Below are 14198 nucleotides of genomic sequence, written 5' to 3' on the forward strand. Positions count from 1 at the left end.
GATCAGAAGTCCACTACCAAGATCTATTTTTGTTACTTTTATGGCATCCTACAGCCATTTGATATTTTTTATTTCTAATTTATAAAAATATTTAAAAACAAATGTTGATATGAAACTAAAATATCAATTATGTTTTTATTCACACCACCGTTGCATTACAGTATACAGTTCAATTAATTTACCCCTGACTCAAACTCACATTGTGAATTTTATAAACCGATGATTAATTTGAATTATGTTCTGCTCCTATAAGTCCTTTACTCACAAATCACGATATTTAGCCCTGTTGCAGACTGTTTACGGTTGCAAACAAGTCTTTTTGCAATATGAGAACCACATAACAGATTAAGGCAATAGTGCATGAAAGAGGTTGATGCAATTGTGCATAAAACCTTCAGTCAAACATGGTGGTGAAAACATTGAGGTGTGGGGATGTTTTGCCTATTGTGGGTTGGTGATTTTCCCAGGATGAACCTGACCAGAGGAAAGTAATTGTCATTTCTTGTAGCTAAAAGTTGTGAGGAAATCCATGCAATTGCTCCTAACACATTCAGGGACAAAAGTAGTACTCGTATTTTGTGCCTGTACTATGTAAAAGCACAAATCTCTAAAAGTAAAATTATTACTTTTAAAATGTGATGAGAAAGAGTTTTATAAGTAAAATTGATTTCAGAATCAGTAAAACAAGTCATTATGAGGAAGCACCTGTCAGTGTTTTCCCATGTTTAATTAGGTAGTTTGATCTACAACAATATAAGATCGCTGTGAGAACCATAACTTTTCAAAGTAAACTTTTTATGAGTTTTAAAAAAAAGCCCTGTTTTGAAATGTTTCCAAGTTTGCTAAAAGGCTTTATATTGTTTGATTATCTTAAGAAGAACTTTCTCACATAATTGAACACTTCACTTTAGTATTAAGAACATTTTTAATTCCAAACCCCTAATTTGTAGTTCCATAGTTTTCACTGGACTCTGGAAAAATACAGTCGGACTATCTATTAAATCTCTGAGATAAATATATTGCTGTACAAAGTACACTATTGTAGAATACATTTACTAAAAATGGAAATACTCCAGTAATTGACCTTAAATCTTCTACATTCAACCCTTGAACACGCCAACGCTTTGCCATGTTCGTTCAATTCCAAGAGCAACGAGCACTGAGCTGCATTGCTTTTCATTCCAGATGAACGTCTTTCGAAGGGATGAAAAGGGAAAAGGTGAAACACACATTTTTCAGAGATAGCTCTGGAATCTTTTGAAATTGATGCCAAGTATGGTGCAAGTATACGTACAGTAGGAGGCTTTAACACTTTCTTGTCATACAACTATAGTAATCCTGTTATTGGAAAACCATTTGATTGGTGGGTTGGATTGGTTTTTCTTAGAGTTAGAGTTTCCAACCCGCAAATGCTTATTTTTATGCATTCTGGGTTTTCACCAGCGTACACTATAGCAAGATTTTGAATAAATATAACATGTAAGAGCTCTATGCAAAGACTATATGTAATGGTACATCCTACTATGACCTGCTGTCTGGAGACAAATTACAAACTGAAAGATGTCAAGTGGAAAAGCCATAAATCAGAGCAAAGCCAAACACTGTGGGGCAGCTAATGAAGTGGCCATGCTGGAGCGTTCTCCATCTTGTCACTCATTACTGCTAAAGAAACAGTAAAGGCCAATCTGGAAATGCACGCTTTTCACTGTCCTAGATCAAACAGCAGCGAGTGCATGTACTGCAGCTCTTCAAGCCCAAACCCCAACACAGAGCCTGTTGGACATCCAGGTCTTTGCTAAAGTGGGCTTTTGATCATGGCAGAAACCTCAAGGACTTGTTTAAAAAGGACAGCAAGAGGAACTATGTGGGATCCATGCGTCTGACCCCGGAGAAATCATTTGCTCTGATGGCACTAAGAGGCCTGGCCTCAACACACTGGGCCAGCACAGAAGATGAACACAGGAGATTAGCAAAGACTAACAGTCTCTGTCATGATGAACGGACGCCGGGGCCAAGTCAAGATATTGAGACTAAACCCACCAGCTCTTCTAAAAACATACAATCCCCCCAACACTTGTCCAAGCTCAGACGCATGTAAAAATACACCCACGCCTGCTTAGATAAACTCCACAGACATGCAGTATACTCAGACTCGAGTTTGACTAATGCTGCTTCGTCCTAAGAAACAAAGACAGTATACAGTATTTATAACTGTTGTTTATTACTAAGTGACAAGTTTAGCAATTACCTAGAGAGATTTAGTGTGTGATGCATGTGCCAAGCCATGTTCTTTCTCTGCTTTATCATTGTTTTACCAGCCTGGATTTTGGGTTGAAAATATGGTTACAAACTAGAATATCATTGTACTGACTGTTGTACCCGAGGTAGTAGGAATCTTCACTGAAACTGACTGACTAACAGATAATGTTAGGTTAACCATCAGAAAGCCTTCAAAGTTCAAATAAATAGTCAAACATTAGTAAATAAAATAATTAAATTAAAGGAGTGCAATTTAAGGTTCTACCAACCTCTTCGATAATAGATTTTCAACAAGATGGTCCCAGGTGATGATGACGACAATGTTGGCTGAGTGGAGTTGAGATTTGGACAGCGCACTGCTGCCACTGCCTGCAGATAGATACCAGGTTTGATAGAGATAAACATTAAACTTACAATTATAAGATAAAAAAAACAGAAGGTTACACCTGGACTAACAGCGTTGCTAGGCGGACAGCATGTTAGCAGACGTAATGGTTTAACTAAGCTTGAGTTTGAGCTGCAACTGAAGATTAAACCAAACATTCGTTTTTCCCCAGAGTTGGATAAAAGAGAGCCAAGCGTGGGTTAGGACATTTTGTGATGAATGTTATGCTAGAATTGAATGGCTTGCGGGAAACGGAAAGCTAAACAGGTTCAATCAGGGATCCCTTCAAAGTTGCTGTCCTTGTACATTTTGCTCCTTGAGAAAGCAACAGTGAAAGGATCCATTTTGTGGGTTAGAGTTGTTCCTGCAAGGGTCTTAGAATAAAGGGTTTATATTAAAGCCCCCTGGGACAAATTTGTAATTTCTGATATATAATAATACTTAAAAACTACATTTGATGGATGGGTGGATGATTGATTGACAACGCCAATTTCGACCTGCGGCTTGGGCAAGAAGTGTGTTAGAAAGCTCCACAAAGATACATTGGGTATTTGTAAGTTTAACATTTTGCACTCTGGACAATCAAAATGTTAGCTGAAGCATTCACTGACAGTGATGTAAGAAGGTTTTCGTGTACCTCAAATTGTGTGCCAGTTTCCATAAAGAGTGTTAAATCTAAAGAACATAAATGTCAATAACAAACTGAGATGTTTTCCAATCTTGCTGTATTTTCACAAACAGTGCTATATTGCATTATGAAATGACAATTACTTGCTTGTTGTAATGGTAAATAGCGTATGTATGCTCACTATCAGTTTTGATGTTGCTGAATAACACTTACCATCCATCCATCCATCTTCTCCCGCTTATCCGTGGTCGGGTCGCGGAGGTAGCAGTTCCAGCAGAGAGCCCCAAACTTTCTTTTCCCTGGCCACATCAACCAGCTCTGACTGGGGGATCCCAAGGCATGAATAACATGCATGAATAACACTTACAATACATGTAAATCTACCAGTGAGAAACACGTTCCGGATTGTCTTTGGAAGAAAAATAAATGTAAATACCAAATTATCTGACGTGTTTTTGTTGTTGTTCATAGAATTGGTTTGTTATACATTGAAAAGTGATTTAATGGCAAGGTGTTAATGTTAAGATATAACAAAGCAGGAAACAGTCATTGTTTGGCAGGTCTTTCCTTTCAGGCAACACTTGGAGTAGAACCCCAGCCAAAAAGACTTGAAATTTAAAACCAAATAAATAATACTTTAAAAAAAATCAAGTTGTACTTTATTGACCTTTTGCATATATTTGCAATGGGTCTATAGGAGCATAACATTTAGCAATTCAATTACAATACTACATTGACTCTCGCTTCATCTTCACCTGAATGTAATTAAACATACACACATGCATATGATTCACATTGTGGGAAGTTTCTCTCTTCTATTTCAATCTCACAGAGTACCTATCCTTCATGAGAACAAAGGCTAAACACAAGGGGGGGAAAGTATTTTGAAACGCATTTTAGACGACCGCTGACAAGTCACTCACACCCAATAAAAACAGGGATATAGTGAAGTGCGGGAAGACGAATGGCTGCCTGGCTTTTACTGCCGGCAGCAGAGCAAAACCGGCAAAGTACAGCCGAGAGGACAGGGACAAAAACTAGTCCCTAAAATCCCTGAGTTCCATTTATCTTTAATGACCCGGACCAAACAATGAATTCAGATGAGCTTGTCCTTGTCACAAGTATTTTATGAGTTTGTCACAGACGAAAATACACTGCTGTTTTACATTTAGCAAAGAGCTGTTACAGTGACAAGGTTCCAACAACAGGGGGAGTTTAAGGAACGCAAGAACGTGAACATCTCAGAGAGACAAAAAGATGCATGAGCAGATAGAACTGTATTGGTTCACGATTCATACAGTCTTATATTGACCACATGCTTACCGACACCTGTTGATCAGAATTGATGAAAACTTTAGAGTCTCAGGTTAATAAATTCAGTTCATTGCCAACTGGTTCCATTTCCTCCTGACTGAAGTATTTGGTTTAATAAGTGAGAGTCAAATAGGAGCCAGCCATCTCTGATCACATCTGCTGTTTGAAAACCACATAAAAGGCAGCAGGGCTAGTCCAAATGTATCACATCCACATTATGTGCACATGGCAAAGTCATTTCTTTACTGAGGCACAACTAAAGCACTGTGAAGTTTGCTGTATTGATGATATGTGAAGAGAGAAGAAGAAGGCGACGAGGGATTTTGGAGGTTCCATTATGGGAGGTCTGAGCAACAACTTACACTGCTGAGCTCCGGGCTGTGAAGTCGGCAGGATAACCAGGTCCCATGTCTGCCGTGTCACATGTTCGGGGATCAGAGGAACCAGAGGAGTTGGAGTGTGTATGTGAGTGTAAGTAAGACTATGAGTTTGACCAAATCTTGAACCAAGCAGCACATGATGCCTACATACCGCCAGCGAGGCAGCTACTAAAGTCCAACTGGAATCAGCAATTGACCCTGACACTAATATCATCAAGCTGGGCTCCAAATTAAATGGTCACAGTGCAAACATGGCGCCCACTTCAAAGACTCCAGGGGCTTACCTCTGAAAAACAAAGGGCATGACACTGTTTAAATACGAGCACTGCAGAACCGGTAAGACGCCAGAGCTTATGACAGAGACCAGAGAGACAGAGAGGCCAGATAAACAGGAGCCGTTTTATAGAAGCTGAAACTCTGTGATCATTCATCATACTGTAGTTTAATGCTTAACAAACAGCCTTTATTTAATAAAACGTACTTCTTTTTGTAATTTGTAGCTATAAAATTATGCCACAAAAATGTTGTGGCATAACCAGTGCTTGAATTGGGCCGGTACTCACCGGTACGCAGTACCGGCACTTCTGATTTTTACCCATGTGGTACCGGCACTTCTTACTGAGTACCGGCAAGAAGCTGTTTCAACAACAAGGTGGAGGGAAAGTCCTTTGCTGTCAGACTGAGAGGCTGAAAACTACAGCTCTGGTGAGGTAAATTACTCTCTGAGTCTTTAGATAGCTAACTTAGTTTAAGTTATCTCAGTGGGTCTCAAACGGTTCGGTCACCATTTATGTAAACACATATTTCCATTTGAGGGGGTAGTGATTAGTAAAATATGCATGAATAATACAAACAAAATGTTAACTAGGTGAAAAAAGGTAAGATACACTTGTTGAGAGCTAAAACTAGTCTTTGCTTTTGCCTCAAAGAGGAGCAGGGGGAGAGGAGGGAGACAGGAGAGGCCGATTCAGGAGCCCAGACACACTCACAACTATAAATGAACCAAAAACAAATAAATAAACAAGTTTCAATGTTTTTTCATATTGGATATTGTATGTTATTGGTTATGGCCATGTACTTATGATTTTATGATTATTTAAATGTATACATTTTTGTTTCATATGGGTGTAGTCTCTTTATTTCCCCCTCAAAATGCACCAGATTGATGCATTTAAGTCCAACATTTCAAAATAAATCTTACCGGGGGAGCATGCCCCCGGACCCCCCTATAGGATTTGAGGCCCGGCCCCACTGTTCCCAAATAGATTTGCATTTTTTTTTAAATAGTAACCCATCTCCATATGTTTATTTTGGGGTAGTAGATTTAAACTAGAGGGCTATCACTTTGTGCAGCAAAGCTATTGACAAATAAATCCAGCAAAATGGCACAAAAAACTGGTAGTGGCCTAAGGGACGAGGAGTCATTTAACCAGCCAGTAGGAGTCAAGCTTTACTTTCTTTTATATCCATAAAGAAAAAGTAAATCTGTTTACAGTTGTTTCATTATGGATGTTGAGAGGTATCCATATATCTCTTCATTTTGCTCTCAAAGTGCACCAGATTGATGCATCTAACTTCAATATTTAAAAAAAAATGTTCCCGGGGGAGCATGCCCCCGGACCCCCTAGACTAGAGGGTGTCAGGTCCACTCCCCACTTATAAAAATAGCACTTTACCACTGCACCCCCTCTAATCTCAGATGCACCCTGAGTCATTTTGTTTAAGTACAGTGAGCCTTTCTAAAATATACACTAAAGAGACAAACCCACCAGCATTATAGGATATACTATGACTTTGTGCCAAATACTTGTTGCTGATTTAGAGTACTGGCACCTTTTTTATTCCAATTCAAGCACTGGGCATAACATGTTGTGGCATAACATGTTGTGGCATACGATAAACGCATCTGGTGGTTACCATGCCTTTTTTTTCAATTTATAATAAAAAAATGAAAACAGATTGATGGCGTATTTCTCAATTGTCTATGAAATACTTCTAATAAATATGCTTCATAATGCAGAAGGACATAATTCTGAAGATAACATTTGAACTTTTCATAACAACCCAAGACTCCACAACACATGCGTTTTTTCCCCGATAAAGGCATAATATAACCAATCTAATTATAAAGACTGTATCTATCCTATGACTGAACCGAAATGTTAATATAAAACTGTACATTTGAGAGAATAATATTTTGGTTGATCAAAACTGCAGATTACGGAAGAGGATAAGGACCACATGTGGTTTTTTTAAAGAAAAAAAACAGTTTGGGTTAGATCTCAAAACATGTTCACATTTGGCCCTAATCCTCTTCCGTAGATATTGCAAGTAGGAAAAACTCATTTTTTGTATCAAAGTTGAACCTGTTAAGGAGTGTGCACGAGGCTGCTGCAGATGTTCTACCACTCTGTGGTGGCCAGTGTGCTCTTCTTTGCCGTGGTGTGCTGGGGTGGAAACACAAACACTAGGGACACTGGCAGGCTGAACAAGCTCGTGAGGAAGGCTAGCTCTGTAGTGGGAGTACAACTGGACAATCTGGAGTCGGTGGCAGAGGGGAGGACGAGGAGGAAGCTCGACAGCATCCTAGAGAACCCCTCCCACCCACTCCACGCAGAGCTAGTGAAGATGAGGAGCACGTTCAGCCACACAGACTCATCCCTTCACAACAACGCACCAAGCGCCTCGGACAGTCCTTTGTGCCTGTAGCCATCAGTCTGCACAACAAGGGATTAATGATGAAAAATAAATAAAATAAATCACTGGACATAAATATACACTGTTTCCACAACCCATGTTAACATATTATTAGTAGTAGACCAAATAGGTAGATAGATATGTCACTATTTAGATGACCAAATATGTACATATGCTGACAGTTATTTTACAGTTATTTAACTCTTATTTTTACTCATCTCCTATTTCATAGTCTTTTATTATTATTATCATTTTATTTTTTTCTTGATTTTATTTATTTTTGATTTTATTAATCTGTGTGAATCTTTGCTGTCCTGTTCTTTCACGCTTACCCTGTTGCTGCTTCGTACAACTGAATTTCCCCTCGGGGATTAATAAAGGTTCATCTTATCTTATCTTATATAAACTTTAACAGCAGCTTCATCAGTGCTCTTGTGTTAACAACATTTGGAAAGTGCGGCAATGTGTTGTTCATAAGAAGCTGTAGTACATTGTCTTAACGATTCTCTCTCTCATGGGTGATGGAGTTTGTTGGCTTCAATCATCACTGGTTGCTCTGAGCTGTTGGTTACTACTCTGCGGTAAATACTGACACCCATTAATGTTTTGTGGCTGAGCTGATGTCAACACTGAGGATAAATGGCTTCATCTTTTTTCTGAATGTGGCGGGGTGGTCGTTTTTAAAGGCAAATCCATCCAAATACCAAAATGCCTGACAACGCCAGCTGGGGAATTTTGCCCCAGGAAATATTTAATGTACACCTCAGAAATAAGAAGGCTCTACAAGTTTGTGACTGACACAAGACAGAGACGTGGTTCAATTATAATGAAGAAGTTTAACAGTTTATTTCAAAATGTCAATCACATTTATTTGTTTATTCTTGGTAAAACACTTTATATAGAAAATTACTAAAAATCAATGAGGGGAAAAGGGGAGTGGGCAGATGCTCGCCTGCAATGGCGCGTTTCCACTGCAGGCTTCGCTCGGCCTCGCTCGGTTTGGTTAGGCCTTATTAGGCCCGGCTCACTTTAATGCTGCGCTTCCATTACAGTTTAGGAGCTGGGGCAGTAACTATAGTAACGCAGTGTAGGCGATGCCGTGACATCATCTTCAATGAGCACCCGTGAGCACCCCAGAAAAAACAACATCAGCCGTTTGTTTGCACTCAAGCTCCTCATATCTGTTCAGAAACTAGACAAAAGTTAAACAAGTACAAACCACTGAATGTCTGTGTCATGGCGAATACAGTCGCTGGTTTATTTATGTCTGTATAGGCCGTTGTGAGTGTGGACGGTCGGAGCTTATAGCCTATATTGTGTTAGCTTAGCCGATCTCCATTTAGACAACAAATCAAATCAAGTTTTATTTATATAGCACATTTTTAAACGATTTTTGGTCGAGCCAAAGCGCTGTACATATAATAAAAATACCCTACAGTAAAGACACTTTACAGCAAATACAACAGGACAGTTTGTGCAGAATATCAGTATGAGAAAACGACACCCTCTGTCCTTAGACCCTCACATCGTACAATGAAAAACCTCCGGAGAAAAACCCACAGTTTAAAGGGAAAATGGGAGAAAACCTCAGGGAGAGCAACAGAGGAGGGATCCCTCTCCCAGGACGGACTGACATGCAATAGATGCCGTGTGTAAATCGAAGAGATAATACATTTTACAGCGTAGGTAGACCAAATGTTTGGAAATGCATGTGTCTATAATAAGAAGATCACGCATTTTAAAAGGTTTTTCGCCTGTCGTCTGTCTGCAGAGGTTTTTACTAACCGGTATCAGTATGTTGTTACTTCGGCATAATTTTGAAACGTGTACTACAATTAAATCACGGTCAAATATGTTCATCTTGTTGTAGTTGTAGCCTCCTTGACAGCGATTCTCTCTCTAGTTTAGCAAACTCAGCCCGACTCAGCCCTGTTTGCTGGCCTCGATAGAACCACGATTTAGTCGGGCCAGAAAAAAGGTGAAAAAGTAGCCCCGGGCCAAAACTAGGCCAAGTGGAAGCGCAACCAAAAACGGGCCCTGCACGGCTCGTCACGCTTAAAGCGAGCTCCGCGCTGCAGTGGAAATGCGCCATAACAGGGCTGTGTCCCACTTACCCACCACAGGTGCTCACTGCAAACCAAAACTCAAAAACCTTACTATAGCAAAACCTAACTGTAGCAAAACAGCAGCTGATACCACCTAGTAGGAAAAACACATTGTACATTAGATTACAATACAGAAATACACATTTAAATATTTTAACTTAGGTAATTATAAACTTACCACTACTCAGTATAATTAATACTAAAGTAATAAGCAGGGCCAGGGGGGGAACAACACACATCCCTCCAGGTTAACAGGAACTTCAGGCATCACACTTGGCCACAGAAACACCAGGTGGACCAGGAAAACAAGCTGATAGTAGGCTAATCAAAATGAATGTAATTCAGTGATAATATAAGATGCACATGAGGAATATTGAGTTGCTGATCAAACATGTAGTGATGTTACGTATTGCGCCGAGGCTTCGGAGCGTGTGTTGAGTAATCCCCGAAGCTTTTTGTGAAGCTTGTATCGAGGCTTGTATCGTTTTGGGCCAGTGATGTCACCGATGACAAACGAAGCCTCGCTGCCTGTCAATACCACGTGACTGCTTCAGAAAGTGCTTTAGATCGGTTGAACCACAACGCTCATATTACCCATGGATGTAGAACGATATTACCGCTCCTGTATACCCGGGCCCGGCGGTGACACGATGGAATTAAGAGAGCTCAGACCCTCACTTAAATAGAGGTCGGAACATGTCATAAGTAGGCCTATAAATAAATAAAAGCATAAATAAAAGTAGGAATAAAAACATCAATAACTAAATAAATGAATAAATACAGGAATAAGTGGTATACAGTGTTTTCAGTCAGAATCAGTGTGTGTGCTGTGGCTCAGCTGGAAAGCAGTTGACTCACAACCGCAGGGTCCCTGGTTCAACGACTCGTCAATGTGTCTTTTTTTTGTTTATAAAAGCTACAGCTAAATGAGATAATGTAGTTAATAAATGTTTTCTTTGATATGGTTTAGCCTTTCTCAGGCTACAACATGGTTAAGTTTTCGAATATTATTAAGTAATACAAATCCCTCTTTGCAATGTTTACCAGCCTCCTTAGACTTTTCAATCACAATCATTAAACTGGAATAAATACAATATTGTTAACATGAAAATATGATTTTATGTTCGTTGTTTAGAGTTTTTCTAAGGCTTTACTCATTGGGAACTCGGTATGAGATAGAGCACACTGTTGAGATGTCCAATCTGCCTGTTTTACACACTTTGACCAACAGGGGGGTTTGTGTTCAAATCGGTTCAAATTAAGCCTCATGAGATGAACCCTTTTGCGAACCAATTGGCTGGGAAGCTTCAAAGCTTCATAAGGCTTCATCTCGCCATCACTACATATATGACATCCAGTATCTGACAATTTACCTGCCCTTAAGATGGCCATGTGGCAACAGGCAGGCAGCAAACGAACCAATGGCTGCTATTTTGCCACAGGTGCCTTAAATACCCCTGAGTTAATTAGGGGTTGGCTCTGGGGGAGGAGTTGACCTACTTTAGGTGATGGTGAGTTCAGGGCCTAGAGATGAGTGTGGGACAGTTACCTGAACCCAGTGTTCCTGCTACATAAGGTAGTATCAGTAGATTTGCAGCTTTTATAAGAAATAAAATCATGGAACTATGTGTGCCAATAAACTAAGAATATGTTTATAACATTTTAGAGAAAGTAGGATTGTGTTGAATGTGGTTGACCAAGGGAAGTGATTTTCACATAGCTGCCACTTGAGGCACACAAGATTGCATTTCCCAAACTGGAAGATGACACAAAGCCAACTTCCAAATGTGTCAAACCAATGTTTGTGACTAAATATAAAAGTCAAAACCCAAACCGCCACTTTCCATTAATTGGCCACAGAGGATTTAGGGCAGCAAAATTTCTCCACATAATGAAGATGTACTCATATTCAAAACAACACTATAACACATCACATGACGCTAAGTTCCAAACTAATAAAACATAACAAGCATCACTTTAAGGAAGGTAATTGTTTCCTACAATTTAAGGCCTTTCCCAGTTGAACTGAATCCCCCTTCACATTCAGCCACTTCTGTATGTGTGGACTGCAGAAAAGCTTTTGAGAAAATGTTCCAGAGCCAAACAGTGCATTTTCTATTAATAAAAAGACTACAGAACTTCCAACACTTTTGTGTTGAGTTTGAATCCAAGAAAAAAAAAATATATAAACCAAAGTCCGCATGCTAATTGTCTTGTTTATCGTATATCATTGAGATAAAAAGAAAATAACTATCTTTTTTTGAGAATTTTTTTAAGATTTTAATACTGTCACCACATTTTCTAAAGAGATCTGTTACTTCAAAGTCAGAAAACTGTTTGTGTCTTACAATGATATTAATTATTCCTTTTGTTATATTACCTGTGGAGTACCTCAAGGATCAGACCCACATTTATTTTTAATTGTAAATGGACTGTACTTATATAGAGCTTTATCCAGTCTTTACATACTACATGTCATTCACCCATTCAAACCCATTCATACAGAGCAGTACCACTTGCTCTAGGACATAACATTCACACACATTCACACACCGTTGGCCATGCCATCGGGAGCAACTCAGGGTTAAGTACCTTGCCCAAGGATACATCGACATGTTGACTGCATGGGCTGGGATCGATCCCACAACCTTCTGGTTGAAAGACGACCGCACTCCCTCGCAGCCACTGTCACCCTAATGTATTTACTAAATCTTTTTAAGGTATTCTTTGCTGAAGATACAACTATTTTCCCTTTTATAAATACCCCAAGAAATTACCTAAATAATAAATCAAGAACCAACTAAGAAAAGGCTGATACGGTCAACTGTAACATAATAGGAATATATTAATAAAATATGTTTTGTTTTGTTTGGCCAGGGAATGATGAAAAGTTACAAATAATATCATAGAAAAAGTTCAATCTTACCAATTGTTTACAGCGTTATGAGTTCTACCTTGAAAAGAACTGAAGAATAGAAGACAAATTATTTGGTTTATCCATACATGAACAGCATTCCCACAATCATCAATACCCTATGATTTTACTCGATATAACTACACACTTACTTAACAGTTATAAGACAGTTTGGTTTGATTTGCAGATGTTCAATGATTTTGAATGCTCTGCCTTCTCATTTTTAAAAGTAAGTGCCTGCACAGTTCAAGAAAGCGGTAAAAGGTTGTTTTTATCTCAACAATGTTATCCTTATATTTGTGTGTACTACCAACTTCTAATTAGTCATTTTATTATTGTTGTTGTTTTCTGTTTATATGTATGTGGATTTCTGAAAGTGTTTGCAATTTCTTTCTTTTTGGTGTCTATATACGCCGGGATCCGGAGTCATGGATGATCCTGCGGTCCTGTGTCATGGATTGCGAGTCCTGGATCTTGAGTCGTGGCTGTGGTCCTGGATCATAAGTCCTGGATGGATATACTCGTGGATTCATCTTCCTATTATACACACATGCATTTCCAAACATTTGGACTACCTATGTTGCAAATGTATTATCTTTTCAATTTACACACGGCATCTATTGCACGTCTGTCCGTCCTGGGAGAGGGATCCCTCCTCTGTTGCTCTCCCTGAGGTTTCTCCCATTTTTCCCTTTAAACTGTGGGTTTTCTCTGGAAGTTTTTCCTTGTACGATGTGAGGGTCTAAGGACAGAGGGTGTCGTATTGTCATACTGATATTCTGTACAAACTGTGAAGTCCACTGAGACAAATGTAACATTTGTGATATTGGGCTATATAAATAAACATTGATTGATTGATTGACAGTCTTTTTTTTCTCTGTTCCATCCCCTTTTCTCCTTTACTAGTTGAATAAGGTAAACCTATATGCCCTAATCAAATTGCCCCTTGTACCTCTCCATTACAAGTCCTTTATTTATTTATTTAGTTAAAAACAAACCATTTTGGAGAGGAAAATATTAAACAAGCATATAAGAGAAGCTTTTTTAATTATAAAAATGAAATTATAAAGCATAAAATGATAAATAATAATGTTGAATAACTGTCCAAATTCCATCCGATGATGAAATCGGTATGTTACAGATTTTAACCAGGAATATTTTTTTTCAGATGTGGCCATAGTTTGTAATCCAACAGCACAAAAGTGATATATTTTCACCTAATAAATTTGTTATGAAGAACTTCAATATTTGCTCTCCTTGAGGCTCTCTTTTGGTCCCCACCAACTGCGGAAGGATAATTCAGTTTTTTTGGCTGCTAAACTCCACCATGTTCAAAAAAAAAAAAAAAAAAAAAGCTACAGTGGAATAATAATTGAGCATTTTTCTGACTGAAAATAACTCCCTGTTGCTGCTGGAAACAAGATTAATGAGAGCAGTGAGACTGAACCAAAATAGTAAAATGCTGAGCTGCAGCTCCACCTATAAACTGAAAAAGGTTGGAATGACAAGTCAGATA

Source organism: Notothenia rossii (genome assembly GCF_949606895.1).
Source record: "Notothenia rossii genome assembly, chromosome: 4".
NCBI classification, from domain to species: domain Eukaryota; kingdom Metazoa; phylum Chordata; class Actinopteri; order Perciformes; family Nototheniidae; genus Notothenia; species Notothenia rossii.